Source organism: Camelina sativa, chromosome 12, assembly GCF_030686135.1.
Source record: "Camelina sativa cultivar CO46 ecotype springtype chromosome 12, ASM3068613v1".
Lineage (NCBI taxonomy): Eukaryota > Viridiplantae > Streptophyta > Magnoliopsida > Brassicales > Brassicaceae > Camelina > Camelina sativa.
Window position 1 is genome coordinate 31,831,617 of NC_141891.1, and position 26,805 is coordinate 31,858,421.

The 26,805-nt window shown below is 44.6% G+C and overlaps 6 non-coding genes and 47 pseudogenes across 6 annotated transcripts; all 53 read left to right on the forward strand.

Moving 5' to 3' along the window:
* Positions 1-200: 200 nt before the first annotated feature.
* Positions 201-319, forward strand: LOC147932782 (5S ribosomal RNA). The gene has a single exon (XR_015577315.1). It is a non-coding gene; the product is annotated as a 5S ribosomal RNA (ribosomal RNA).
* Positions 320-706: 387 nt separating this feature from the next.
* LOC147932783 (5S ribosomal RNA) lies at positions 707-825 on the forward strand (annotated as a pseudogene).
* Positions 826-1,215: 390 nt separating this feature from the next.
* On the forward strand, positions 1,216-1,333 carry LOC147932784 (5S ribosomal RNA; annotated as a pseudogene).
* Positions 1,334-1,720: 387 nt separating this feature from the next.
* On the forward strand, positions 1,721-1,839 carry LOC147932785 (5S ribosomal RNA; annotated as a pseudogene).
* A 396-nt stretch (positions 1,840-2,235) lies between these two features.
* LOC147932786 (5S ribosomal RNA) lies at positions 2,236-2,353 on the forward strand (annotated as a pseudogene).
* A 385-nt stretch (positions 2,354-2,738) lies between these two features.
* LOC147932787 (5S ribosomal RNA) lies at positions 2,739-2,857 on the forward strand. The gene has a single exon (XR_015576538.1). It is a non-coding gene; the product is annotated as a 5S ribosomal RNA (ribosomal RNA).
* A 391-nt stretch (positions 2,858-3,248) lies between these two features.
* LOC147932788 (5S ribosomal RNA) lies at positions 3,249-3,366 on the forward strand (annotated as a pseudogene).
* Positions 3,367-3,752: 386 nt separating this feature from the next.
* Positions 3,753-3,871, forward strand: LOC147932789 (5S ribosomal RNA; annotated as a pseudogene).
* A 387-nt stretch (positions 3,872-4,258) lies between these two features.
* LOC147932790 (5S ribosomal RNA) lies at positions 4,259-4,376 on the forward strand (annotated as a pseudogene).
* Positions 4,377-4,764: 388 nt separating this feature from the next.
* Positions 4,765-4,882, forward strand: LOC147932791 (5S ribosomal RNA; annotated as a pseudogene).
* A 385-nt stretch (positions 4,883-5,267) lies between these two features.
* Positions 5,268-5,386, forward strand: LOC147932792 (5S ribosomal RNA). Its single transcript, XR_015576539.1, has one exon. It is a non-coding gene; the product is annotated as a 5S ribosomal RNA (ribosomal RNA).
* Positions 5,387-5,776: 390 nt separating this feature from the next.
* Positions 5,777-5,894, forward strand: LOC147932793 (5S ribosomal RNA; annotated as a pseudogene).
* A 388-nt stretch (positions 5,895-6,282) lies between these two features.
* LOC147932794 (5S ribosomal RNA) lies at positions 6,283-6,401 on the forward strand (annotated as a pseudogene).
* A 390-nt stretch (positions 6,402-6,791) lies between these two features.
* On the forward strand, positions 6,792-6,909 carry LOC147932795 (5S ribosomal RNA; annotated as a pseudogene).
* A 386-nt stretch (positions 6,910-7,295) lies between these two features.
* Positions 7,296-7,414, forward strand: LOC147932796 (5S ribosomal RNA; annotated as a pseudogene).
* A 388-nt stretch (positions 7,415-7,802) lies between these two features.
* On the forward strand, positions 7,803-7,920 carry LOC147932797 (5S ribosomal RNA; annotated as a pseudogene).
* Positions 7,921-8,307: 387 nt separating this feature from the next.
* On the forward strand, positions 8,308-8,426 carry LOC147932798 (5S ribosomal RNA; annotated as a pseudogene).
* A 389-nt stretch (positions 8,427-8,815) lies between these two features.
* On the forward strand, positions 8,816-8,933 carry LOC147932799 (5S ribosomal RNA; annotated as a pseudogene).
* Positions 8,934-9,320: 387 nt separating this feature from the next.
* LOC147932800 (5S ribosomal RNA) lies at positions 9,321-9,439 on the forward strand (annotated as a pseudogene).
* Positions 9,440-9,827: 388 nt separating this feature from the next.
* Positions 9,828-9,945, forward strand: LOC147932801 (5S ribosomal RNA; annotated as a pseudogene).
* Positions 9,946-10,332: 387 nt separating this feature from the next.
* Positions 10,333-10,451, forward strand: LOC147932802 (5S ribosomal RNA; annotated as a pseudogene).
* Positions 10,452-10,840: 389 nt separating this feature from the next.
* Positions 10,841-10,958, forward strand: LOC147932803 (5S ribosomal RNA; annotated as a pseudogene).
* Positions 10,959-11,345: 387 nt separating this feature from the next.
* LOC147932804 (5S ribosomal RNA) lies at positions 11,346-11,464 on the forward strand (annotated as a pseudogene).
* A 388-nt stretch (positions 11,465-11,852) lies between these two features.
* LOC147932805 (5S ribosomal RNA) lies at positions 11,853-11,970 on the forward strand (annotated as a pseudogene).
* Positions 11,971-12,357: 387 nt separating this feature from the next.
* On the forward strand, positions 12,358-12,476 carry LOC147932806 (5S ribosomal RNA; annotated as a pseudogene).
* A 389-nt stretch (positions 12,477-12,865) lies between these two features.
* Positions 12,866-12,983, forward strand: LOC147932807 (5S ribosomal RNA; annotated as a pseudogene).
* A 387-nt stretch (positions 12,984-13,370) lies between these two features.
* Positions 13,371-13,489, forward strand: LOC147932808 (5S ribosomal RNA; annotated as a pseudogene).
* Positions 13,490-13,880: 391 nt separating this feature from the next.
* Positions 13,881-13,998, forward strand: LOC147932809 (5S ribosomal RNA; annotated as a pseudogene).
* Positions 13,999-14,384: 386 nt separating this feature from the next.
* Positions 14,385-14,503, forward strand: LOC147932810 (5S ribosomal RNA; annotated as a pseudogene).
* Positions 14,504-14,895: 392 nt separating this feature from the next.
* LOC147932811 (5S ribosomal RNA) lies at positions 14,896-15,013 on the forward strand (annotated as a pseudogene).
* A 387-nt stretch (positions 15,014-15,400) lies between these two features.
* Positions 15,401-15,519, forward strand: LOC147932812 (5S ribosomal RNA; annotated as a pseudogene).
* A 390-nt stretch (positions 15,520-15,909) lies between these two features.
* Positions 15,910-16,027, forward strand: LOC147932813 (5S ribosomal RNA; annotated as a pseudogene).
* A 386-nt stretch (positions 16,028-16,413) lies between these two features.
* Positions 16,414-16,532, forward strand: LOC147932814 (5S ribosomal RNA; annotated as a pseudogene).
* Positions 16,533-16,924: 392 nt separating this feature from the next.
* On the forward strand, positions 16,925-17,042 carry LOC147932815 (5S ribosomal RNA; annotated as a pseudogene).
* Positions 17,043-17,429: 387 nt separating this feature from the next.
* LOC147932816 (5S ribosomal RNA) lies at positions 17,430-17,548 on the forward strand (annotated as a pseudogene).
* Positions 17,549-17,938: 390 nt separating this feature from the next.
* LOC147932817 (5S ribosomal RNA) lies at positions 17,939-18,056 on the forward strand (annotated as a pseudogene).
* Positions 18,057-18,442: 386 nt separating this feature from the next.
* On the forward strand, positions 18,443-18,561 carry LOC147932818 (5S ribosomal RNA; annotated as a pseudogene).
* Positions 18,562-18,950: 389 nt separating this feature from the next.
* LOC147932819 (5S ribosomal RNA) lies at positions 18,951-19,068 on the forward strand (annotated as a pseudogene).
* A 387-nt stretch (positions 19,069-19,455) lies between these two features.
* LOC147932820 (5S ribosomal RNA) lies at positions 19,456-19,574 on the forward strand (annotated as a pseudogene).
* A 393-nt stretch (positions 19,575-19,967) lies between these two features.
* LOC147932821 (5S ribosomal RNA) lies at positions 19,968-20,085 on the forward strand (annotated as a pseudogene).
* Positions 20,086-20,472: 387 nt separating this feature from the next.
* On the forward strand, positions 20,473-20,591 carry LOC147932822 (5S ribosomal RNA). Its single transcript, XR_015576540.1, has one exon. It is a non-coding gene; the product is annotated as a 5S ribosomal RNA (ribosomal RNA).
* A 396-nt stretch (positions 20,592-20,987) lies between these two features.
* LOC147932823 (5S ribosomal RNA) lies at positions 20,988-21,105 on the forward strand (annotated as a pseudogene).
* A 387-nt stretch (positions 21,106-21,492) lies between these two features.
* Positions 21,493-21,611, forward strand: LOC147932824 (5S ribosomal RNA; annotated as a pseudogene).
* Positions 21,612-22,006: 395 nt separating this feature from the next.
* Positions 22,007-22,124, forward strand: LOC147932825 (5S ribosomal RNA; annotated as a pseudogene).
* A 387-nt stretch (positions 22,125-22,511) lies between these two features.
* Positions 22,512-22,630, forward strand: LOC147932826 (5S ribosomal RNA). Its single transcript, XR_015576541.1, has one exon. It is a non-coding gene; the product is annotated as a 5S ribosomal RNA (ribosomal RNA).
* A 393-nt stretch (positions 22,631-23,023) lies between these two features.
* On the forward strand, positions 23,024-23,141 carry LOC147932827 (5S ribosomal RNA; annotated as a pseudogene).
* A 387-nt stretch (positions 23,142-23,528) lies between these two features.
* Positions 23,529-23,647, forward strand: LOC147932828 (5S ribosomal RNA; annotated as a pseudogene).
* Positions 23,648-24,036: 389 nt separating this feature from the next.
* On the forward strand, positions 24,037-24,154 carry LOC147932829 (5S ribosomal RNA; annotated as a pseudogene).
* A 386-nt stretch (positions 24,155-24,540) lies between these two features.
* Positions 24,541-24,659, forward strand: LOC147932830 (5S ribosomal RNA; annotated as a pseudogene).
* A 390-nt stretch (positions 24,660-25,049) lies between these two features.
* LOC147932831 (5S ribosomal RNA) lies at positions 25,050-25,167 on the forward strand (annotated as a pseudogene).
* A 386-nt stretch (positions 25,168-25,553) lies between these two features.
* Positions 25,554-25,672, forward strand: LOC147932832 (5S ribosomal RNA). The gene has a single exon (XR_015576542.1). It is a non-coding gene; the product is annotated as a 5S ribosomal RNA (ribosomal RNA).
* Positions 25,673-26,063: 391 nt separating this feature from the next.
* On the forward strand, positions 26,064-26,181 carry LOC147932833 (5S ribosomal RNA; annotated as a pseudogene).
* Positions 26,182-26,568: 387 nt separating this feature from the next.
* LOC147932834 (5S ribosomal RNA) lies at positions 26,569-26,687 on the forward strand (annotated as a pseudogene).
* Positions 26,688-26,805: the final 118 nt, after the last annotated feature.

The window sequence follows — 26,805 nt, forward strand, 5'->3', positions numbered from 1 at the left end:
CAGTTAAGAGGTTTTTTTGTGATCCCGACACAATTAGTTACGGCTCCAAAACAGAGTTTGGACATGGTTATCGCTTGTTTTTCGACGTTGGAAGCACGCCCAAGGTGACTAAACTGGTCCGCATATCAAGTGGGACCCACATTGAATGATCCACTCAGTTTTCAAAAAAGGATATATGCGATTGCATGGGATATACTAACGGATGCGATCATACCAGCACTAATACACCGGATCCCATCAGAACTCCGCAGTTAAGCATGCTTGGGCGAGAGTAGTACTAGGATGGGTGACCTCCCGGGAAGTCCTCGTGTTGCATCCCTCCCCCCCCTTTTTTTTTTGGTTGTTTCGCAAGACTATAGTACATAGAGAACGTCGTAACTTTCAGACCGTGAGGAACCACGCAACCCATAATACCTTTTTGAAAAGCCCCAAGAGAGCTTCTGGCAAGGCAATGGGTCTTTGTACCATTGGACCATTCTCGAGGGCAGATTTTGACGTTTGAAGGCAGTTAAGATGTTTTTTTGTGATCCCGACACAATTAGTTACGGCTCCAAAACAGTGTTTCGACATGGTTATTGCTTGTTTTTTGGACGTTGGAAGCACGTCCAAGGTGACTAAACCGGTCCGCATATCAAGTGGGACCCACATCGAATGATCCATTCAGTTTTCAAAAAAGGATATATGCGATTGCATGGGATATACTAACGGATGTGATCATACCAGCACTAATGCACCGAATCCCATCAGAACTCTGCAGTTAAACGTGCTTGGGCGAGAGTATTACTAGGATGGGTGACCTCTCGGGAAGTCCTCGTGTTGCATCCCTCCCCCCCTTTTTTTTATTTTTTGGTTGTTTCGCAAGACTATAGTAAATAGAGAACGTCGTAACTTTCAGACTGTGAGGAACCACGCAACCCATAATACCTTTTTGAAAAGCCCCAAGAGAGCTTCTGGCAAGGCAATGGGTCTTTGTACCATTGAACCTTTCTCGAGGGCAGATTTTGACGTTTGAAGGCAGTTAAGATGTTTTTTTGTGATCCCGACACAATTAGTTACGGCTCCAAAACAGTGTTTGGACATGATTATCGCTTGTTTTTCGACGTTTGAAGCACGTCCAAGGTGACTAAACCGGTCTGCATATCAAGTGGGACCCACATCGAATGATCCATTCAGTTTTCAAAAAAGGATATATGCGATTGCATGGGATATACTAACGGATGCGATCATACTAGCACTAATGCACCGGATCCATCAGAACTTCGCAGTTAAGTGTGCTTGGGCGAGAGTAGTACTAGGATGGGTGACCTCCCGGGAAGTCCTCGTGTTGCTTCCCTCCCCCCTTTTTTTTTTTTTTGGTTGTTTCGCAAGACTATAGTACATAGAGAACATCGTAACTTTCAGACCGTGTGGAACCACGCAACACATAATACCTTATTGAAAAGCCCCAAGAGATCTTCTGGCAAGGAAATGGGTATTCGTACCATTGGACCATTCTCGAGGGCAGATTTTGACGTTTGAATACATTTAAGATGTTTTTTGTGATCCCGACACAATTAGTTACGGCTCCAAAACAGAGTTTGGACATGGTTATCGCTTGTTTTTCGACATTGGAAGCACGTCCAAGGTGACTAAACTGGTCCGCATATCAAGTGGGACCCACATTGAATGATCCACTCAGTTTTCAAAAAAGGATATATGCGATTGCATGGGATATACTAACGGATGCGATCATACCAGCACTAATGCACCGGATCCCATCAGAACTCCGCGGTCAAGCGTGCTTGGGCAAGAGTATTACTAGGATGGGTGACCTCTCGGGAAGTCCTCGTGTTGCATCCCTCCCCCCCCCCCCCCTTTTTTTTTTTTTTGATTGTTTCGCAAGACTGTAGTACATAGAGAACGTCGTAACTTTCAGACCGTGAGGAACCACGCAACCCATAATACCTTTTTGAAAAGCCCCAAGAGAGCTTCTGGCAAGGCAATGGGTTTTTGTACCATTGGAAAATTCTCGATTTCAGATTTTGACGTTTGAAGGCAGTTAAGAGGTTTTTTTGTGATCCCGACACAATTAGTAACGGCTCCAAAACAGTGTTTGGACATGATTATCGCTTGTTTTTCGACGTTTGAAGCACATCCAAGGTGACTAAACCGGTCTGCATATCAAGTGGGACCCACATCGAATGATCCATTCAGTTTTCAAAAAAGGATATATGCAATTGCATGGGATATACTAACGGATGCGATCATACCAGCATTAATGCACCGGATCCATTAGAACTCCGCAGTTAAGTGTGCTTGGGCGAGAGTAGTACTAGGATGGGTGACCTCCCGGGAAGTCCTCGTGTTGCTTCCCTCCCCCCCTTTTTTTTTTTGGTTGTTTTGCAAGAATATAGTACATAGAGAACGTCGTAACTTTCAGACCGTGAGGAACCACGCAACACATAATACCTTATTGAAAAGCCCCAAGAGATCTTCTGGCAAGGAAATGGGTATTCGTACCATTGGACCATTCTCGAGGGCAGATTTTGACGTTTGAATACATTTAAGATGTTTTTTGTGATCCCGACACAATTAGTTACGGCTCCAAAACAGAGTTTGGACATGGTTATCGCTTGTTTTTCGACGTTGGAAGCACGTCCAAGGTGACTAAACTGGTCCGCATATCAAGTGGGACCCACATTGAATGATCCACTCATTTTTCAAAAAAGGATATATGCGATTGCATGGGATATACTAACGGATGCGATCATACCAGCACTAATGCACCGGATCCCATCAGAACTCCGCGGTCAAGCGTGCTTGGGCGAGAGTATTACTAGGATGGGTGACCTCTCGGGAAGTCCTCGTGTTGCATCCCTCCCCCCCCTTTTTTTTTTTTTTTGATTGTTTCGCAAGACTGTAGTACATAGAGAATGTCGTAACTTTCAGACCGTGAGGAACCACGCAACCCATAATACCTTTTTGAAAAGCCCCAAGAGAGCTTCTTGCAAGGCAATGGGTCTTTGTACCATTGGACAATTCTCGATTGCAGATTTTGACGTTTGAAGGCAGTTAAGATGTTTTTTTGTGATCCCGACACAATTAGTTACGGCTCCAAAACAGTGTTTGGACATGATTATCGCTTGTTTTTTGACGCTTGAAGCACATCCAAGGTGACTAAACCGGTCTGCATATCAAGTGGGACCCACATCGAATGATCCATTCAGTTTTCAAAAAAGGATATATGCGATTGCATGGGATATACTAACGGATGCAATCATACCAGCACTAATGCACCGGATCCATCAGAACTCCGCAGTTAAGTGTGCTTGGGCTAGAGTAGTACTAGGATGGGTGACCTCTCGGGAAGTCCTCGTGTTGCTTCCCTCCCCCCCCTTTTTTTTTTTTGGTTGTTTCGCAAGACTATAGTACATAGAGAACGTCGTAACTTTCAGACCGTGAGGAACCACGCAACACATAATACCTTATTGAAAAGCCCCAAGAGATCTTCTGGCAAGGAAATGGGTATTCGTACCATTGGACCATTCTCGAGGGCAGATTTGACGTTTGAAGGCATTTAAGATGTTTTTTGTGATCCCGACACAATTAGTTACGGCTCCAAAACAGAGTTTGGACATGGTGATCGCTTGTTTTTCGACGTTGGAGGCACGTCCAAGGTGACTAAACTGGTCCGCATATCAAGTGGGACCCACATTGAATGATCCACTCAGTTTTCAAAAAAGGATATATGCGATTGCATGGGATATACTAACAGATGCGATCATACCAGCACTAATGCACCGGATCCCATCAGAACTCCGCAGTTAAGCGTGCTTGGGTGAGAGTATTATTAGGATGGGTTACCTCTCGGGAAGTCCTCGTGTTGCATCCCTCCCCCCTTTGTTTTTTTTTTGTTGTTTCGCAAGACTATAGTAAATAGAGAACGTCTTAACTTTCAGACCGTGAGAAACCACGCAACCCATAATACCTTTTTGAAAAGCTCCAAGAGAGCTTCTGGCAAGGCAATGGGTCTTTGTACCATTGGACAATTCTCGAGGGCAGATTTTGACGTTTGAAGGCAGTTAAGATGTTTTTTTGTGATCCCGACACAATTAGTTACGGCTCCAAAACAGTGTTTGGACATGATTATCGCTTGTTTTTCGACGTTTGAAGCACATCCAAGGTGACTAAACCGGTCTGCATATCAAGTGGGACCCACATCGAATGATCCATTCAGTTTTCAAAAAATGATATATGCGATTGCATGGGATATACTAACGGATGCAATCATACCAGCACTAATGCACCGGATCCATCAGAACTCCGCAGTTAAGTGTGCTTGGGCTAGAGTAGTACTAGGATGGGTGACCTCCCGGGAAGTCCTCGTGTTGCTTCCCTCCCCCCCTTTTTTTTTTTTTGGTTGTTTCGCAAGACTATAGTACATAGAGAACGTCGTAACTTTCAGACCGTGAGGAACCACGCAACCCATAATACCTTTTTGAAAAGCACCAAGAGAGCTTCTGGCAAGGCAATGGGTCTTTGTACCATTGGACCATTCTCGAGGGCAGATTTTGACGTTTGAAGGCAGTTAAGAGGTTTTTTTGTGATCCCGACACAATTAGTTACGGCTCCAAAACAGTGTTTGGACATGATTATCGCTTGTTTTTCGACGTTTGAAGCACATCCAAGGTGACTAAACCGGTCTGCATATCAAGTGGGACCCACATCGAATGATCCATTCAGTTTTCAAAAAAGGATATATGCAATTGCATGGGATATACTAACGGATGCGATCATACCAGCATTAATGCACCGGATCCATTAGAACTCCGCAGTTAAGTGTGCTTGGGCGAGAGTAGTACTAGGATGGGTGACCTCCCGGGAAGTCCTCGTGTTGCTTCCCTCCCCCCCTTTTTTTTTTTGGTTGTTTTGCAAGAATATAGTACATAGAGAACGTCGTAACTTTCAGACCGTGAGGAACCACGCAACACATAATACCTTATTGAAAAGCCCCAAGAGATCTTCTGGCAAGGAAATGGGTATTCGTACCATTGGACCATTCTCGAGGGCAGATTTTGACGTTTGAATACATTTAAGATGTTTTTTGTGATCCCGACACAATTAGTTACGGCTCCAAAACAGAGTTTGGACATGGTTATCGCTTGTTTTTCGACGTTGGAAGCACGTCCAAGGTGACTAAACTGGTCCGCATATCAAGTGGGACCCACATTGAATGATCCACTCAGTTTTCAAAAAAGGATATATGCGATTGCATGGGATATACTAACGGATGCGATCATACCAGCACTAATGCACCGGATCCCATCAGAACTCCGCGGTCAAGCGTGCTTGGGCGAGAGTATTACTAGGATGGGTGACCTCTCGGGAAGTCCTCGTGTTGCATCCCTCCCCCCCCTTTTTTTTTTTTTTGATTGTTTCGCAAGACTGTAGTACATAGAGAATGTCGTAACTTTCAGACCGTGAGGAACCACGCAACCCATAATACCTTTTTGGAAAGCCCCAAGAGAGCTTCTGGCAAGGCAATGGGTCTTTGTACCATTGGACAATTCTCGATTGCAGATTTTGACGTTTGAAGGCAGTTAAGATGTTTTTTTGTGATCCCGACACAATTAGTTACGGCTCCAAAACAGTGTTGGGACATGATTATCGCTTGTTTTTCGACGCTTGAAGCACATCCAAGGTGACTAAACCGGTCTGCATATCAAGTGGGACCCACATCGAATGATCCATTCAGTTTTCAAAAAAGGATATATGCGATTGCATGGGATATACTAACGGATGCAATCATACCAGCACTAATGCACCGGATCCATCAGAACTCCGCAGTTAAGTGTGCTTGGGCTAGAGTAGTACTAGGATGGGTGACCTCTTGGGAAGTCCTCGTGTTGCTTCCCTCCCCCCCCCTTTTTTTTTTTTTGGTTGTTTCGCAAGACTATAGTACATAGAGAACGTCGTAACTTTCAGACCGTGAGGAACCACGCAACACATAATACCTTATTGAAAAGCCCCAAGAGATCTTCTGGCAAGGAAATGGGTATTCGTACCATTGGACCATTCTCGAGGGCAGATTTGACGTTTGAAGGCATTTAAGATGTTTTTTGTGATCCCGACACAATTAGTTACGGCTCCAAAACAGAGTTTGGACATGGTGATCGCTTGTTTTTCGACGTTGGAGGCACGTCCAAGGTGACTAAACTGCTCCGCATATCAAGTGGGACCCACATTGAATGATCCACTCAGTTTTCAAAAAAGGATATATGCGATTGCATGGGATATACTAACAGATGCGATCATACCAGCACTAATGCACCGGATCCCATCAGAACTCCGCAGTTAAGCGTGCTTGGGTGAGAGTATTATTAGGATGGGTTACCTCTCGGGAAGTCCTCGTGTTGCATCCCTCCCCCCCCCTTTTTTTTTTTTTGATTGTTTCGCAAGACTATAGTACATAGAGAACGTCGTAACTTTCAGACCGTGAGGAACCACGCAACCCATAATACCTTTTTGAAAAGCCCCAAGAGAGCTTCTGGCAAGGCAATGGGTCTTTGTACCATTGGACAATTCTCGAGGGCAGATTTTGACGTTTGAAGGCAGTTAAGATGTTTTTTTGTGATCCCGACACAATTAGTTACGGCTCCAAAACAGTGTTTGGACATGATTATCGCTTGTTTTTCGACGTTTGAAGCACATCCAAGGTGACTAAACCGGTCTGCATATCAAGTGGGACCCACATCGAATGATCCATTCAGTTTTCAAAAAATGATATATGCGATTGCATGGGATATACTAACGGATGCAATCATACCAGCACTAATGCACCGGATCCATCAGAACTCCGCAGTTAAGTGTGCTTGGGCTAGAGTAGTACTAGGATGGGTGACCTCCCGGGAAGTCCTCGTGTTGCTTCCCTCCCCCCCTTTTTTTTTTTTTGGTTGTTTCGCAAGACTATAGTACATAGAGAACGTCGTAACTTTCAGACCGTGAGGAACCACGCAACACATAATACCTTATTGAAAAGCCCCAAGAGATCTTCTGGCAAGGAAATGGGTATTCGTACCATTGGACTATTCTCGAGGGCAGATTTGACGTTTGAAGGCATTTATGATGTTTTTTGTGATCCCGACACAATTAGTTACGGCTCCAAAACAGAGTTTGGACATGGTGATCGCTTGTTTTTCGACGTTGGAGGCACGTCCAAGGTGACTAAACTGGTCCGCATATCAAGTGGGACCCACATTGAATGATCCACTCAGTTTTCAAAAAAGGATATATGCGATTGCATGGGATATACTAACAGATGCGATCATACCAGCACTAATGCACCGGATCCCATCAGAACTCCGCAGTTAAGCGTGCTTGGGTGAGAGTATTACTAGGATGGGTTACCTCTCGGGAAGTCCTCGTGTTGCATCCCTCCCCCCCCTTTTTTTTTTTTGATTGTTTCGCAAGACTATAGTACATAGAGAACGTCGTAACTTTCAGACCGTGAGGAACCACGCAACCCATAATACCTTTTTGAAAAGCCCCAAGAGAGCTTCTGGCAAGGCAATGGGTCTTTGTACCATTGGACAATTCTCGAGGGCAGATTTTGACGTTTGAAGGCAGTTAAGATGTTTTTTTGTGATCCCGACACAATTAGTTACGGCTCCAAAACAGTGTTTGGACATGATTATCGCTTGTTTTTCGACGTTTGAAGCACATCCAAGGTGACTAAACCGGTCTGCATATCAAGTGGGACCCACATCGAATGATCCATTCAGTTTTCAAAAAAGGATATATGCGATTGCATGGGATATACTAACGGATGCAATCATACCAGCACTAATGCACCGGATCCATCAGAACTCCGCAGTTAAGTGTGCTTGGGCTAGAGTAGTACTAGGATGGGTGACCTCCCGGGAAGTCCTCGTGTTGCTTCCCTCCCCCCCCTTTTTTTTTTTTTGGTTGTTTCGCAAGACTATAGTACATAGAGAACGTCGTAACTTTCAGACCGTGAGGAACCACGCAACACATAATACCTTATTGAAAAGCCCCAAGAGATCTTCTGGCAAGGAAATGGGTATTTGTACCATTGGACCATTCTCGAGGGCAGATTTGATGTTTGAAGGCATTTAAGATGTTTTTTGTGATCCCGACACAATTAGTTACGGCTCCAAAACAGAGTTTGGACATGGTGATCGCTTGTTTTTCGACGTTGGAGGCACGTCCAAGGTGACTAAACTGGTCCGCATATCAAGTGGGACCCACATTGAATGATCCACTCAGTTTTCAAAAAAGGATATATGCGATTGCATGGGATATACTAACAGATGCGATCATACCAGCACTAATGCACCGGATCCCATCAGAACTCCGCAGTTAAGCGTGCTTGGGTGAGAGTATTACTAGGATGGGTTACCTCTCGGGAAGTCCTCGTGTTGCATCCCTCCCCCCCCCCTTTTTTTTTTTGATTGTTTCGCAAGACTATAGTACATAGAGAACGTCGTAACTTTCAGACCGTGAGGAACCACGCAACCCATAATACCTTTTTGAAAAGCCCCAAGAGAGCTTCTGGCAAGGCAATGGGTCTTTGTGCCATTGGACAATTCTCGAGGGCAGATTTTGACGTTTGAAGGCAGTTAAGATGTTTTTTTGTGATCCCGACACAATTAGTTACGGCTCCAAAACAGTGTTTGGACATGATTATCGCTTGTTTTTCGACGTTTGAAGCACATCCAAGGTGACTAAACCGGTCTGCATATCAAGTGGGACCCACATCGAATGATCCATTCAGTTTTCAAAAAATGATATATGCGATTGCATGGGATATACTAACGGATGCAATCATACCAGCACTAATGCACCGGATCCATCAGAACTCCGCAGTTAAGTGTGCTTGGGCTAGAGTAGTACTAGGATGGGTGACCTCCCGGGAAGTCCTCGTGTTGCTTCCCTCCCCCCCTTTTTTTTTTTTTGGTTGTTTCGCAAGACTATAGTACATAGAGAACGTCGTAACTTTCAGACCGTGAGGAACCACGCAACACATAATACCTTATTGAAAAGCCCCAAGAGATCTTCTGGCAAGGAAATCGGTATTCGTACCATTGGACCATTCTCGAGGGCAGATTTTGACGTTTGAATACATTTAAGATGGTTTTTGTGATCCCGACACAATTAGTTACGGCTCCAAAACAGAGTTTGGACATGGTTATCGCTTGTTTTTCGACGTTGGAAGCACGTCCAAGGTGACTAAACTGGTCCGCATATCAAGTGGGACCCACATTGAATGATCCACTCAGTTTTCAAAAAAGGATATATGCGATTGCATGGGATATACTAACGGATGCGATCATACCAGCACTAATGCACCGGATCCCATCAGAACTCCGCGGTCAAGCGTGCTTGGGCAAGAGTATTACTAGGATGGGTGACCTCTCGGGACGTCCTCGTGTTGCATCCCTCCCCCCCTTTTTTTTTTTTTTTGATTGTTTCGCAAGACTGTAGTACATAGAGAACGTCGTAACTTTCAGACCGTGAGGAACCACGCAACACATAATACCTTATTGAAAAGCCCCAAGAGATCTTCTGGCAAGGAAATGGGTATTCGTACCATTGGACCATTCTCGAGGGCAGATTTGATGTTTGAAGGCATTTAAGATGTTTTTTGTGATCCCGACACAATTAGTTACGGCTCCAAAACAGTGTTTGGACATGATTATCGCTTGTTTTTCGACGTTTGAAGCACATCCAAGGTGACTAAACCGGTCTGCATATCAAGTGGGACCCACATCGAATGATCCATTGAGTTTTCAAAAAAGGATATATGCGATTGCATGGGATATACTAACGGATGCGATCATACCAGCACTAATGCACCGGATCCATCAGAACTCCGCAGTTAAGTGTGCTTGGGCGAGAGTAGTACTAGGATGGGTGACCTCCCGGGAAGTCCTCGTGTTGCTTCCCTCCCCCCTTTTTTTTTTTTTTGGTTGTTTCGCAAGACTATAGTACATAGAGAACATCGTAACTTTCAGACCGTGTGGAACCACGCAACACATAATACCTTATTGAAAAGCCCCAAGAGATCTTCTGGCAAGGAAATGGGTATTCGTACCATTGGACCATTCTCGAGGGCAGATTTTGACGTTTGAATACATTTAAGATGGTTTTTGTGATCCCGACACAATTAGTTACGGCTCCAAAACAGAGTTTGGACATGGTGATCGCTTGTTTTTCGACGTTGGAGGCACGTCCAAGGTGACTAAACTGGTCCGCATATCAAGTGGGACCCACATTGAATGATCCACTCAGTTTTCAAAAAAGGATATATGCGATTGCATGGGATATACTAACAGATGCGATCATACCAGCACTAATGCACCGGATCCCATCAGAACTCCGCAGTTAAGCGTGCTTGGGTGAGAGTATTACTAGGATGGGTTACCTCTCGGGAAGTCCTCGTGTTGCATCCCTCCCCCCCCTTTTTTTTTTTTTGATTGTTTCGCAAGACTATAGTACATAGAGAACGTCGTAACTTTCAGACCGTGAGGAACCACGCAACCCATAATACCTTTTTGAAAAGCCCCAAGAGAGCTTCTGGCAAGGCAATGGGTCTTTGTACCATTGGACAATTCTCGAGGGCAGATTTTGACGTTTGAAGGCAGTTAAGATGTTTTTTTGTGATCCCGACACAATTAGTTACGGCTCCAAAACAGTGTTTGGACATGATTATCGCTTGTTTTTCGACGTTTGAAGCACATCCAAGGTGACTAAACCGGTCTGCATATCAAGTGGGACCCACATCGAATGATCCATTCAGTTTTCAAAAAAGGATATATGCGATTGCATGGGATATACTAACGGATGCAATCATACCAGCACTAATGCACCGGATCCATCAGAACTCCGCAGTTAAGTGTGCTTGGGCTAGAGTAGTACTAGGATGGGTGACCTCCCGGGAAGTCCTCGTGTTGCTTCCCTCCCCCCCCTTTTTTTTTTTTTGGTTGTTTCGCAAGACTATAGTACATAGAGAACGTCGTAACTTTCAGACCGTGAGGAACCACGCAACACATAATACCTTATTGAAAAGCCCCAAGAGATCTTCTGGCAAGGAAATGGGTATTCGTACCATTGGACCATTCTCGAGGGCAGATTTGATGTTTGAAGGCATTTAAGATGTTTTTTGTGATCCCGACACAATTAGTTACGGCTCCAAAACAGAGTTTGGACATGGTGATCGCTTGTTTTTCGACGTTGGAGGCACGTCCAAGGTGACTAAACTGGTCCGCATATCAAGTGGGACCCACATTGAATGATCCACTCAGTTTTCAAAAAAGGATATATGCGATTGCATGGGATATACTAACAGATGCGATCATACCAGCACTAATGCACCGGATCCCATCAGAACTCCGCAGTTAAGCGTGCTTGGGTGAGAGTATTACTAGGATGGGTTACCTCTCGGGAAGTCCTCGTGTTGCATCCCTCCCCCCCCCTTTTTTTTTTTGATTGTTTCGCAAGACTATAGTACATAGAGAACGTCGTAACTTTCAGACCGTGAGGAACCACGCAACCCATAATACCTTTTTGAAAAGCCCCAAGAGAGCTTCTGGCAAGGCAATGGGTCTTTGTACCATTGGACAATTCTCGAGGGCAGATTTTGACGTTTGAAGGCAGTTAAGATGTTTTTTTGTGATCCCGACACAATTAGTTACGGCTCCAAAACAGTGTTTGGACATGATTATCGCTTGTTTTTCGACGTTTGAAGCACATCCAAGGTGACTAAACCGGTCTGCATATCAAGTGGGACCCACATCGAATGATCCATTGAGTTTTCAAAAAAGGATATATGCGATTGCATGGGATATACTAACGGATGCGATCATACCAGCACTAATGCACCGGATCCATCAGAACTCCGCAGTTAAGTGTGCTTGGGCGAGAGTAGTACTAGGATGGGTGACCTCCCGGGAAGTCCTCGTGTTGCTTCCCTCCCCCCTTTTTTTTTTTTTTGGTTGTTTCGCAAGACTATAGTACATAGAGAACATCGTAACTTTCAGACCGTGTGGAACCACGCAACACATAATACCTTATTGAAAAGCCCCAAGAGATCTTCTGGCAAGGAAATGGGTATTCGTACCATTGGACCATTCTCGAGGGCAGATTTTGACGTTTGAATACATTTAAGATGGTTTTTGTGATCCCGACACAATTAGTTACGGCTCCAAAACAGAGTTTGGACATGGTTATCGCTTGTTTTTCGACGTTGGAAGCACGTCCAAGGTGACTAAACTGGTCCGCATATCAAGTGGGACCCACATTGAATGATCCACTCAGTTTTCAAAAAAGGATATATGCGATTGCATGGGATATACTAACGGATGCGATCATACCAGCACTAATGCACCGGATCCCATCAGAACTCCGCGGTCAAGCGTGCTTGGGCAAGAGTATTACTAGGATGGGTGACCTCTCGGGACGTCCTCGTGTTGCATCCCTCCCCCCCCTTTTTTTTTTTTTTTGATTGTTTCGCAAGACTGTAGTACATAGAGAACGTCGTAACTTTCAGACCGTGAGGAACCACGCAACACATAATACCTTATTGAAAAGCCTTAAGAGATCTTCTGGCAAGGAAATGGGTATTCGTACCATTGGACCATTCTCGAGGGCAGATTTGATGTTTGAAGGCATTTAAGATGTTTTTTGTGATCCCGACACAATTAGTTACGGCTCCAAAACAGTGTTTGGACATGATTATCGCTTGTTTTTCGACGTTTGAAGCACATCCAAGGTGACTAAACCGGTCTGCATATCAAGTGGGACCCACATCGAATGATCCATTGAGTTTTCAAAAAAGGATATATGCGATTGCATGGGATATACTAACGGATGCGATCATACCAGCACTAATGCACCGGATCCATCAGAACTCCGCAGTTAAGTGTGCTTGGGCGAGAGTAGTACTAGGATGGGTGACCTCCCGGGAAGTCCTCGTGTTGCTTCCCTCCCCCCCTTTTTTTTTTTTTGGTTGTTTCGCAAGACTATAGTACATAGAGAACATCGTAACTTTCAGACCGTGTGGAACCACGCAACACATAATACCTTATTGAAAAGCCCCAAGAGATCTTCTGGCAAGGAAATGGGTATTCGTACCATTGGACCATTCTCGAGGGCAGATTTTGACGTTTGAATACATTTAAGATTGTTTTTGTGATCCCGACACAATTAGTTACGGCTCCAAAACAGAGTTTGGACATGGTTATCGCTTGTTTTTCGACGTTGGAAGCACGTCCAAGGTGACTAAACTGGTCCGCATATCAAGTGGGACCCACATTGAATGATCCACTCAGTTTTCAAAAAAGGATATATGCGATTGCATGGGATATACTAACGGATGCGATCATACCAGCACTAATGCACCGGATCCCATCAGAACTCCGCGGTCAAGCGTGCTTGGGCAAGAGTATTACTAGGATGGGTGACCTCTCGGGACGTCCTCGTGTTGCATCCCTCCCCCCCCTTTTTTTTTTTTTTTGATTGTTTCGCAAGACTGTAGTACATAGAGAACGTCGTAACTTTCAGACCGTGAGGAACCACGCAACCCATAATACCTTTTTGAAAACCCCCAAGAGAGCTTCTGGCAAGGCAATGGGTCTTTGTACCATTGGACAATTCTCGATTGCAGATTTTGACGTTTGAAGGCAGTTAAGATGTTTTTTTGTGATCCCGACACAATTAGTTACGGCTCCAAAACAGTGTTTGGACATGATTATCGCTTGTTTTTCGACGTTTGAAGCACATCCAAGGTGACTAAACCGGTCTGCATATCAAGTGGGACCCACATCGAATGATCCATTCAGTTTTCAAAAAAGGATATATGCAATTGCATGGGATATACTAACGGATGCGATCATACCAGCATTAATGCACCGGATCCATCAGAACTCCGCAGTTAAGTGTGCTTGGGCGAGAGTAGTACTAGGATGGGTGACCTCCCGGGAAGTCCTCGTGTTGCTTCCCTCCCCCCTTTTTTTTTTTTTTGGTTGTTTTGCAAGACTATAGTACATAGAGAACGTCGTAACTTTCAGACCGTGAGGAACCACGCAACACATAATACCTTATTGAAAAGCCCCAAGAGATCTTCTGGCAAGGAAATGGGTATTCGTACCATTGGACCATTCTCGAGGGCAGATTTTGACGTTTAATACATTTAAGATGTTTTTTGTGATCCCGACACAATTAGTTACAGCTCCAAAACCGTGTTTGGACATGGTTATCGCTTGTTTTTCGACGTTGGAAGCACGTCCAAGGTGACTAAACTGGTCCGCATATCAAGTGGGACCCACATTGAATGATCCACTCAGTTTTCAAAAAAGGATATATGCGATTGCATGGGATATACTAACGGATCCGATCATACCAGCACTAATGCACCGGATCCCATCAGAACTCTGCGGTCAAGCGTGCTTGGGCGAGAGTATTACTAGGATGGGTGACCTCTCGGGAAGTCCTCGTGTTGCATCCCTCCCTCCCCCCCCCTTTTTTTTTTTGATTGTTTCGCAAGACTATAGTACATAGAGAACGTCGTAACTTTCAGACCGTGAGGAACCACGCAACCCATAATACCTTTTTGAAAAGCCCCAAGAGAGCTTCTGGCAAGGCAATGGGTCTTTGTACCATTGGACAATTTTCGAGGGCAGATTTTGACGTTTGAAGGCAGTTAAGATGTTTTTTTGTGATCCCGACACAATTAGTTACGGCTCCAAAACAGTGTTTGGACATGATTATCGCTTGTTTTTCGACGTTTGAAGCACATCCAAGGTGACTAAACCGGTCTGCATATCAAGTGGGACCCACATCGAATGATCCATTCAGTTTTCAAAAAAGGATATATGCGATTGCATGGGATATACTAACGGATGCAATCATACCAGCACTAATGCACCGGATCCATCAGAACTCCGCAGTTAAGTGTGCTTGGGCGAGAGTAGTACTAGTATGGGTGACCTCCCGGGAAGTCCTCGTGTTGCTTCCCTCCCCCCTTTTTTTTTTTTTTGGTTGTTTCGCAAGACTATAGTACATAGAGAACATCGTAACTTTCAGACCGTGTGGAACCACGCAACACATAATACCTTATTGAAAAGCCCCAAGAGATCTTCTGGCAAGGAAATGGGTATTCGTACCATTGGACCATTCTCGAGGGCAGATTTTGACGTTTGAATACATTTAAGATGGTTTTTGTGATCCCGACACAATTAGTTACGGCTCCAAAACAGAGTTTGGACATGGTTATCGCTTGTTTTTCGACGTTGGAAGCACGTCCAAGGTGACTAAACTGGTCCGCATATCAAGTGGGACCCACATTGAATGATCCACTCAGTTTTCAAAAAAGGATATATGCGATTGCATGGGATATACTAACGGATGCGATCATACCAGCACTAATGCACCGGATCCCATCAGAACTCCGCGGTCAAGCGTGCTTGGGCAAGAGTATTACTAGGATGGGTGACCTCTCGGGACGTCCTCGTGTTGCATCCCTCCCCCCCTTTTTTTTTTTTTTTGATTGTTTCGCAAGACTGTAGTACATAGAGAACGTCGTAACTTTCAGACCGTGAGGAACCACGCAACCCATAATACCTTTTTGAAAAGCCCCAAGAGAGCTTCTGGCAAGGCAATGGGTCTTTGTACCATTGGACAATTCTCGATTGCAGATTTTGACGTTTGAAGGCAGTTAAGATGTTTTTTTGTGATCCCGACACAATTAGTTACGGCTCCAAAACAGTGTTTGGACATGATTATCGCTTGTTTTTCGACGTTTGAAGCACATCCAAGGTGACTAAACCGGTCTGCATATCAAGTGGGACCCACATCGAATGATCCATTCAGTTTTCAAAAAAGGATATATGCAATTGCATGGGATATACTAACGGATGCGATCATACCAGCATTAATGCACCGGATCCATCAGAACTCCGCAGTTAAGTGTGCTTGGGCGAGAGTAGTACTAGGATGGGTGACCTCCCGGGAAGTCCTCGTGTTGCTTCCCTCCCCCCTTTTTTTTTTTTTTGGTTGTTTTGCAAGACTATAGTACATAGAGAACGTCGTAACTTTCAGACCGTGAGGAACCACGCAACACATAATACCTTATTGAAAAGCCCCAAGAGATCTTCTGGCAAGGAAATGGGTATTCGTACCATTGGACCATTCTCGAGGGCAGATTTTGACGTTTAATACATTTAAGATGTTTTTTGTGATCCCGACACAATTAGTTACAGCTCCAAAACCGTGTTTGGACATGGTTATCGCTTGTTTTTCGACGTTGGAAGCACGTCCAAGGTGACTAAACTGGTCCGCATATCAAGTGGGACCCACATTGAATGATCCACTCAGTTTTCAAAAAAGGATATATGCGATTGCATGGGATATACTAACGGATCCGATCATACCAGCACTAATGCACCGGATCCCATCAGAACTCCGCGGTCAAGCGTGCTTGGGCGAGAGTATTACTAGGATGGGTGACCTCTCGGGAAGTCCTCGTGTTGCATCCCTCCCTCCCCCCCCCTTTTTTTTTTTGATTGTTTCGCAAGACTATAGTACATAGAGAACGTCGTAACTTTCAGACCGTGAGGAACCACGCAACCCATAATACCTTTTTGAAAAGCCCCAAGAGAGCTTCTGGCAAGGCAATGGGTCTTTGTACCATTGGACAATTTTCGAGGGCAGATTTTGACGTTTGAAGGCAGTTAAGATGTTTTTTTGTGATCCCGACACAATTAGTTACGGCTCCAAAACAGTGTTTGGACATGATTATCGCTTGTTTTTCGACGTTTGAAGCACATCCAAGGTGACTAAACCGGTCTGCATATCAAGTGGGACCCACATCGAATGATCCATTCAGTTTTCAAAAAAGGATATATGCGATTGCATGGGATATACTAACGGATGCAATCATACCAGCACTAATGCACCGGATCCATCAGAACTCCGCAGTTAAGTGTGCTTGGGCGAGAGTAGTACTAGTATGGGTGACCTCCCGGGAAGTCCTCGTGTTGCTTCCCTCCCCCCTTTTTTTTTTTTTTGGTTGTTTCGCAAGACTATAGTACATAGAGAACATCGTAACTTTCAGACCGTGTGGAACCACGCAACACATAATACCTTATTGAAAAGCCCCAAGAGATCTTCTGGCAAGGAAATGGGTATTCGTACCATTGGACCATTCTCGAGGGCAGATTTTGACGTTTGAATACATTTAAGATGGTTTTTGTGATCCCGACACAATTAGTTACGGCTCCAAAACAGAGTTTGGACATGGTTATCGCTTGTTTTTCGACGTTGGAAGCACGTCCAAGGTGACTAAACTGGTCCGCATATCAAGTGGGACCCACATTGAATGATCCACTCAGTTTTCAAAAAAGGATATATGCGATTGCATGGGATATACTAACGGATGCGATCATACCAGCACTAATGCACCGGATCCCATCAGAACTCCGCGGTCAAGCGTGCTTGGGCAAGAGTATTACTAGGATGGGTGACCTCTCGGGACGTCCTCATGTTGCATCCCTCCCCCCCCTTTTTTTTTTTTTTGATTGTTTCGCAAGACTGTAGTACATAGAGAACGTCGTAACTTTCAGACCGTGAGGAACCACGCAACCCATAATACCTTTTTGAAAAGCCCCAAGAGAGCTTCTGGCAAGGCAATGGGTCTTTGTACCATTGGACAATTCTCGATTGCAGATTTTGACGTTTGAAGGCAGTTAAGATGTTTTTTTGTGATCCCGACACAATTAGTTACGGCTCCAAAACAGTGTTTGGACATGATTATCGCTTGTTTTTCGACGTTTGAAGCACATCCAAGGTGACTAAACCGGTCTGCATATCAAGTGGGACCCACATCGAATGATCCATTCAGTTTTCAAAAAAGGATATATGCAATTGCATGGGATATACTAACGGATGCGATCATACCAGCATTAATGCACCGGATCCATCAGAACTCCGCAGTTAAGTGTGCTTGGGCGAGAGTAGTACTAGGATGGGTGACCTCCCGGGAAGTCCTCGTGTTGCTTCCCTCCCCCCTTTTTTTTTTTTTTGGTTGTTTTGCAAGACTATAGTACATAGAGAACGTCGTAACTTTCAGACCGTGAGGAACCACGCAACACATAATACCTTATTGAAAAGCCCCAAGAGATCTTCTGGCAAGGAAATGGGTATTCGTACCATTGGACCATTCTCGAGGGCAGATTTTGACGTTTAATACATTTAAGATGTTTTTTGTGATCCCGACACAATTAGTTACAGCTCCAAAACCGTGTTTGGACATGGTTATCGCTTGTTTTTCGACGTTGGAAGCACGTCCAAGGTGACTAAACTGGTCCGCATATCAAGTGGGACCCACATTGAATGATCCACTCAGTTTTCAAAAAAGGATATATGCGATTGCATGGGATATACTAACGGATCCGATCATACCAGCACTAATGCACCGGATCCCATCAGAACTCCGCGGTCAAGCGTGCTTGGGCGAGAGTATTACTAGGATGGGTGACCTCTCGGGAAGTCCTCGTGTTGCATCCCTCCCCCCCCCCTTTTTTTTTTTGATTGTTTCGCAAGACTATAGTACATAGAGAACGTCGTAACTTTCAGACCGTGAGGAACCACGCAACCCATAATACCTTTTTGAAAAGCCCCAAGAGAGCTTCTGGCAAGGCAATGGGTCTTTGTACCATTGGACAATTTTCGAGGGCAGATTTTGACGTTTGAAGGCAGTTAAGATGTTTTTTTGTGATCCCGACACAATTAGTTACGGCTCCAAAACAGTGTTTGGACATGATTATCGCTTGTTTTTCGACGTTTGAAGCACATCTAAGGTGACTAAACCGGTCTGCATATCAAGTGGGACCCACATCGAATGATCCATTCAGTTTTCAAAAAAGGATATATGCGATTGCATGGGATATACTAACGGATGCAATCATACCAGCACTAATGCACCGGATCCATCAGAACTCCGCAGTTAAGTGTGCTTGGGCGAGAGTAGTACTAGTATGGGTGACCTCCCGGGAAGTCCTCGTGTTGCTTCCCTCCCCCCTTTTTTTTTTTTTTGGTTGTTTCGCAAGACTATAGTACATAGAGAACATCGTAACTTTCAGACCGTGTGGAACCACGCAACACATAATACCTTATTGAAAAGCCCCAAGAGATCTTCTGGCAAGGAAATGGGTATTCGTACCATTGGACCATTCTCGAGGGCAGATTTTGACGTTTGAATACATTTAAGATGGTTTTTGTGATCCCGACACAATTAGTTACGGCTCCAAAACAGAGTTTGGACATGGTTATCGCTTGTTTTTCGACGTTGGAAGCACGTCCAAGGTGACTAAACTGGTCCGCATATCAAGTGGGACCCACATTGAATGATCCACTCAGTTTTCAAAAAAGGATATATGCGATTGCATGGGATATACTAACGGATGCGATCATACCAGCACTAATGCACCGGATCCCATCAGAACTCCGCGGTCAAGCGTGCTTGGGCAAGAGTATTACTAGGATGGGTGACCTCTCGGGACGTCCTCGTGTTGCAACCCTCCCCCCCCCCTTTTTTTTTTTTTTTGATTGTTTCGCAAGACTGTAGTACATAGAGAACGTCGTAACTTTCAGACCGTGAGGAACCACGCAACCCATAATACCTTTTTGAAAAGCCCCAAGAGAGCTTCTGGCAAGGCAATGGGTCTTTGTACCATTGGACAATTCTCGATTGCAGATTTTGACGTTTGAAGGCAGTTAAGATGTTTTTTTGTGATCCCGACACAATTAGTTACGGCTCCAAAACAGTGTTTGGACATGATTATCGCTTGTTTTTCGACGTTTGAAGCACATCCAAGGTGACTAAACCGGTCTGCATATCAAGTGGGACCCACATCGAATGATCCATTCAGTTTTCAAAAAAGGATATATGCAATTGCATGGGATATACTAACGGATGCGATCATACCAGCATTAATGCACCGGATCCATCAGAACTCCGCAGTTAAGTGTGCTTGGGCGAGAGTAGTACTAGGATGGGTGACCTCCCGGGAAGTCCTCGTGTTGCTTCCCTCCCCCCTTTTTTTTTTTTTTGGTTGTTTTGCAAGACTATAGTACATAGAGAACATCGTAACTTTCAGACCGTGTGGAACCACGCAACACATAATACCTTATTGAAAAGCCCCAAGAGATCTTCTGGCAAGGAAATGGGTATTCGTACCATTGGACCATTCTCGAGGGCAGATTTTGACGTTTGAATACATTTAAGATGTTTTTTGTGATCCCGACACAATTAGTTACGGCTCCAAAACAGAGTTTGGACATGGTTATCGCTTGTTTTTCGACGTTGGAAGCACGTCCAAGGTGACTAAACTGGTCCGCATATCAAGTGGGACCCACATTGAATGATCCACTCAGTTTTCAAAAAAGGATATATGCGATTGCATGGGATATACTAACGGATGCGATCATACCAGCACTAATGCACCGGATCCCATCAGAACTCCGCGGTCAAGCGTGCTTGGGCGAGAGTATTACTAGGATGGGTGACCTCTCGGGAAGTCCTCGTGTTGCATCCCTCCCCCCCCCCCCCTTTTTTTTTTTTTTTGATTGTTTCGCAAGACTGTAGTACATAGAGAACGTCGTAACTTTCAGACCGTGAGGAACCACGCAACCCATAATACCTTTTTGAAAAGCCCCAAGAGAGCTTCTGGCAAGGCAATGGGTCTTTGTACCATTGGACAATTCTCGATTGCAGATTTTGACGTTTGAAGGCAGTTAAGATGTTTTTTTGTGATCCCGACACAATTAGTTACGGCTCCAAAACAGTGTTTGGACATGATTATCGCTTGTTTTTCGACGTTTGAAGCACATCCAAGGTGACTAAACCGGTCTGCATATCAAGTGGGACCCACATCGAATGATCCATTCAGTTTTCAAAAAAGGATATATGCAATTGCATGGGATATACTAACGGATGCGATCATACCAGCATTAATGCACCGGATCCATCAGAACTCCGCAGTTAAGTGTGCTTGGGCGAGAGTAGTACTAGGATGGGTGACCTCCCGGGAAGTCCTCGTGTTGCTTCCCTCCCCCCTTTTTTTTTTTTTTGGTTGTTTTGCAAGACTATAGTACATAGAGAACGTCGTAACTTTCAGACCGTGAGGAACCACGCAACACATAATACCTTATTGAAAAGCCCCAAGAGATCTTCTGGCAAGGAAATGGGTATTCGTACCATTGGACCATTCTCGAGGGCAGATTTTGACGTTTGAATACATTTAAGATGTTTTTTGTGATCCCGACACAATTAGTTACAGCTCCAAAACAGAGTTTGGACATGGTTATCGCTTGTTTTTCGACGTTGGAAGCACGTCCAAGGTGACTAAACTGGTCCGCATATCAAGTGGGACCCACATTGAATGATCCACTCAGTTTTCAAAAAAGGATATATGCGATTGCATGGGATATACTAACAGATGCGATCATACCAGCACTAATGCACCGGATCCCATCAGAACTCCGCAGTTAAGCGTGCTTGGGTGAGAGTATTACTAGGATGGGTTACCTCTCGGGAAGTCCTCGTGTTGCATCCCTCCCCCCCCCCCCCCTTTTTTTTTTTTTGATTGTTTCGCAAGACTATAGTACATAGAGAACGTCGTAACTTTCAGACCGTGAGGAACCACGCAACCCATAATACCTTTTTGAAAAGCCCCAAGAGAGCTTCTGGCAAGGCAATGGGTCTTTGTACCATTGGACAATTCTCGAGGGCAGATTTTGACGTTTGAAGGCAGTTAAGATGTTTTTTTGTGATCCCGACACAATTAGTTACGGCTCCAAAACAGTGTTTGGACATGATTATCGCTTGTTTTTCGACGTTTGAAGCACATCCAAGGTGACTAAACCGGTCTGCATATCAAGTGGGACCCACATCGAATGATCCATTCAGTTTTCAAAAAAGGATATATGCGATTGCATGGGATATACTAACGGATGCGATCATACCAGCACTAATGCACCGGATCCATCAGAACTCTGCAGTTAAGTGTGCTTGGGCGAGAGTAGTACTAGGATGGGTGACCTCCCGGGAAGTCCTCGTGTTGCTTCCCTCCCCCCTTTTTTTTTTTTTTGGTTGTTTCGCAAGACTATAGTACATAGAGAACGTCGTAACTTTCAGACCGTGAGGAACCACGCAACACATAATACCTTATTGAAAAGCCCCAAGAGATCTTCTGGCAAGGAAATGGGTATTCGTACCATTGGACCATTCTCGAGGGCATATTTTGACGTTTGAATACATTTAAGATGGTTTTTGTGATCCCGACACAATTAGTTACAGCTCCAAAACAGAGTTTGGACATGGTTATCGCTTGTTTTTCGACGTTGGAAGCACGTCCAAGGTGACTAAACTGGTCCGCATATCAAGTGGGACCCACATTGAATGATCCACTCAGTTTTCAAAAAAGGATATATGCGATTGCATGGGATATACTAACGGATGCGATCATACCAGCACTAATGCACCGGATCCCATCAGAACTCCGCGGTCAAGCGTGCTTGGGCGAGAGTATTACTAGGATGGGTGACCTCTCGGGAAGTCCTCGTGTTGCATCCCTCCCCCCCCCCCCTTTTTTTTTTTTTGATTGTTTCGCAAGACTATAGTACATAGAGAACGTCGTAACTTTCAGACCGTGAGGAACCACGCAACCCATAATACCTTTTTGAAAAGCCCCAAGAGAGCTTCTGGCAAGGCAATGGGTCTTTGTACCATTGGACCATTCTCGAGGGCAGATTTTGACGTTTGAAGGCAGTTAAAATGTTTTTTTGTGATCCCGACACAATTAGTTACGGCTCCAAAACAGTGTTTGGACATGATTATCGCTTGTTTTTCGACGTTTGAAGCACATCCAAGGTGACTAAACCGGTCTGCATATCAAGTGGGACCCACATCGAATGATCCATTCAGTTTTCAAAAAAGGATATATGTGATTGCATGGGATATACTAACGGATGCAATCATACCAGCACTAATGCACCGGATCCATCAGAACTCCGCAGTTAAGTGTGCTTGGGCTAGAGTAGTACTAGGATGGGTGACCTCCCGGGAAGTCCTCGTGTTGCTTCCCTCCCCCCCTTTTTTTTTTTTTTGGTTGTTTCGCAAGACTATAGTACATAGAGAACGTCGTAACTTTCAGACCGTGAGGAACCACGCAACACATAATACCTTATTGAAAAGCCCCAAGAGATCTTCTGGCAAGGAAATGGGTATTCGTACCATTGGACCATTCTCGAGGGCAGATTTGACGTTTGAAGGCATTTAAGATGTTTTTTGTGATCCCGACACAATTAGTTACGGCTCCAAAACAGAGTTTGGACATGGTGATCGCTTGTTTTTCGACGTTGGAGGCACGTCCAAGGTGACTAAACTGGTCCGCATATCAAGTGGGACCCACATTGAATGATCCACTCAGTTTTCAAAAAAGGATATATGCGATTGCATGGGATATACTAACAGATGCGATCATACCAGCACTAATGCACCGGATCCCATCAGAACTCCGCAGTTAAGCGTGCTTGGGTGAGAGTATTACTAGGATGGGTTACCTCTCGGGAAGTCCTCGTGTTGCATCCCTCCCCCCCCCTTTTTTCTTTTTGATTGTTTCGCAAGACTATAGTACATAGAGAACGTCGTAACTTTCAGACCGTGAGGAACCACGCAACCCATAATACCTTTTTGAAAAGCCCCAAGAGAGCTTCTGGCAAGGCAATGGGTCTTTGTACCATTGGACAATTCTCGAGGGCAGATTTTGACGTTTGAAGGCAGTTAAGATGTTTTTTTGTGATCCCGACACAATTAGTTACGGCTCCAAAACAGTGTTTGGACATGATTATCGCTTGTTTTTCGACGTTTGAAGCACATCCAAGGTGACTAAACCGGTCTGCATATCAAGTGGGACCCACATCGAATGATCCATTCAGTTTTCAAAAAAGGATATATGCGATTGCATGGGATATACTAACGGATGCGATCATACCAGCACTAATGCACCGGATCCATCAGAACTCTGCAGTTAAGTGTGCTTGGGCGAGAGTAGTACTAGGATGGGTGACCTCCCGGGAAGTCCTCGTGTTGCTTCCCTCCCCCCTTTTTTTTTTTTTGGTTGTTTCGCAAGACTATAGTACATAGAGAACATCGTAACTTTCAGACCGTGTGGAACCACGCAACACATAATACCTTATTGAAAAGCCCCAAGAGATCTTTTGGCAAGGAAATGGGTATTCGTACCATTGGACCATTCTCGAGGGCATATTTTGACGTTTGAATACATTTAAGATGGTTTTTGTGATCCCGACACAATTAGTTACGGCTCCAAAACAGAGTTTGGACATGGTTATCGCTTGTTTTTCGACGTTGGAAGCACGTCCAAGGTGACTAAACTGGTCCGCATATCAAGTGGGACCCACATTGAATGATCCACTCAGTTTTCAAAAAAGGATATATGCGATTGCATGGGATATACTAACGGATGCGATCATACCAGCACTAATGCACCGGATCCCATCAGAACTCCGCGGTCAAGCGTGCTTGGGCAAGAGTATTACTAGGATGGGTGACCTCTCGGGACGTCCTCGTGTTGCATCCCTCCCCCCCCTTTTTTTTTTTTTTGATTGTTTCGCAAGACTGTAGTACATAGAGAACGTCGTAACTTTCAGACCGTGAGGAACCACGCAACCCATAATACCTTTTTGAAAAGCCCCAAGAGAGCTTCTGGCAAGGCAATGGGTCTTTGTACCATTGGACAATTCTCGATTGCAGATTTTGACGTTTGAAGGCAGTTAAGATGTTTTTTTGTGATCCCGACACAATTAGTTACGGCTCCAAAACAGTGTTTGGACATGATTATCGCTTGTTTTTCGACGTTTGAAGCACATCCAAGGTGACTAAACCGGTCTGCATATCAAGTGGGACCCACATCGAATGATCCATTCAGTTTTCAAAAAAGGATATATGCAATTGCATGGGATATACTAACGGATGCGATCATACCAGCATTAATGCACCGGATCCATCAGAACTCCGCAGTTAAGTGTGCTTGGGCGAGAGTAGTACTAGGATGGGTGACCTCCCGGGAAGTCCTCGTGTTGCTTCCCTCCCCCCTTTTTTTTTTTTTGGTTGTTTTGCAAGACTATAGTACATAGAGAACGTCGTAACTTTCAGACCGTGAGGAACCACGCAACACATAATACCATATTGAAAAGCCCCAAGAGATCTTCTGGCAAGGAAATGGGTATTCGTACCATTGGACCATTCTCGAGGGCAGATTTTGACGTTTGAATACATTTAAGATGTTTTTTGTGATCCCGACACAATTAGTTACAGCTCCAAAACAGAGTTTGGACATGGTTATCGCTTGTTTTTCGACGTTGGAAGCACGTCCAAGGTGACTAAACTGGTCCGCATATCAAGTGGGACCCACATTGAATGATCCACTCAGTTTTCAAAAAAGGATATATGCGATTGCATGGGATATACTAACGGATGCGATCATACCAGCACTAATGCACCGGATCCCATCAGAACTCCGCGGTCAAGCGTGCTTGGGCGAGAGTATTACTAGGATGGGTGACCTCTCGGGAAGTCCTCGTGTTGCATCCCTCCCCCCCCCCTTTTTTTTTTTTTGATTGTTTCGCAAGACTATAGTACATAGAGAACGTCGTAACTTTCAGACCGTGAGGAACCATGCAACCCATAATACCTTTTTGAAAAGCCCCAAGAGAGCTTCTGGCAAGGCAATGGGTCTTTGTACCATTGGACAATTTTCGATTGCAGATTTTGACGTTTGAAGGCAGTTAAGATGTTTTTTTGTGATCCCGACACAATTAGTGACGGCTCCAAAACAGTGTTTGGACATGATTATCGCTTGTTTTTCGACGTTTGAAGCACATCCAAGGTGACTAAACCGGTCTGCATATCAAGTGGGACCCACATCGAATGATCCATTCAGTTTTCAAAAAAGGATATATGCGATTGCATGGGATATACTAACGGATGCGATCATACCAGCACTAATGCACCGGATCCATCAGAACTCCGCAGTTAAGTGTGCTTGGGCGAGAGTAGTACTAGGATGGGTGACCTCCCGGGAAGTCCTCGTGTTGCTTCCCTCCCCCCCCCTTTTTTTTTTTGGTTGTTTCGCAAGACTATAGTACATAGAGAACGTCGTAACTTTCAGACCGTGAGGAACCACGCAACACATAATACCTTATTGAAAAGCCCCAAGAGATCTTCTGGCAAGGCAATGGGTATTCGTACCATTGGACCATTCTCGAGGGCAGATTTTGACGTTTGAAGGCATTTAAGATGTTTTTTGTGATCCCGACACAATTAGTTACGGCTCCAAAACAGAGTTTGGACATGGTTATCGCTTGTTTTTCGACGTTGGAAGCACGTCCAAGGTGACTAAACTGGTCCGCATATCAAGTGGGACCCACATTGAATGATCCATTCAGTTTTCAAAAAAGGATATATGCGATTGCATGGGATATACTAACGGATGCAATCATACCAGCACTAATCCCCCGGATCCCATCAGAACTCTGCAGTTAAGCGTGCTTAGTCGAGAGTATTACTAGGATGGGTGACCTCTCGGGAAGTCCTCGTGTTGCATCCCTCCCCCCTTTGTTTTTTTTTTGGTTGTTTCGCAAGACTATAGTAAATAGAGAACGTCGTAACTTTCAGACCGTGAGAAACCACGCAACCCATAATACCTTTTTGAAATGCCCCAAGAG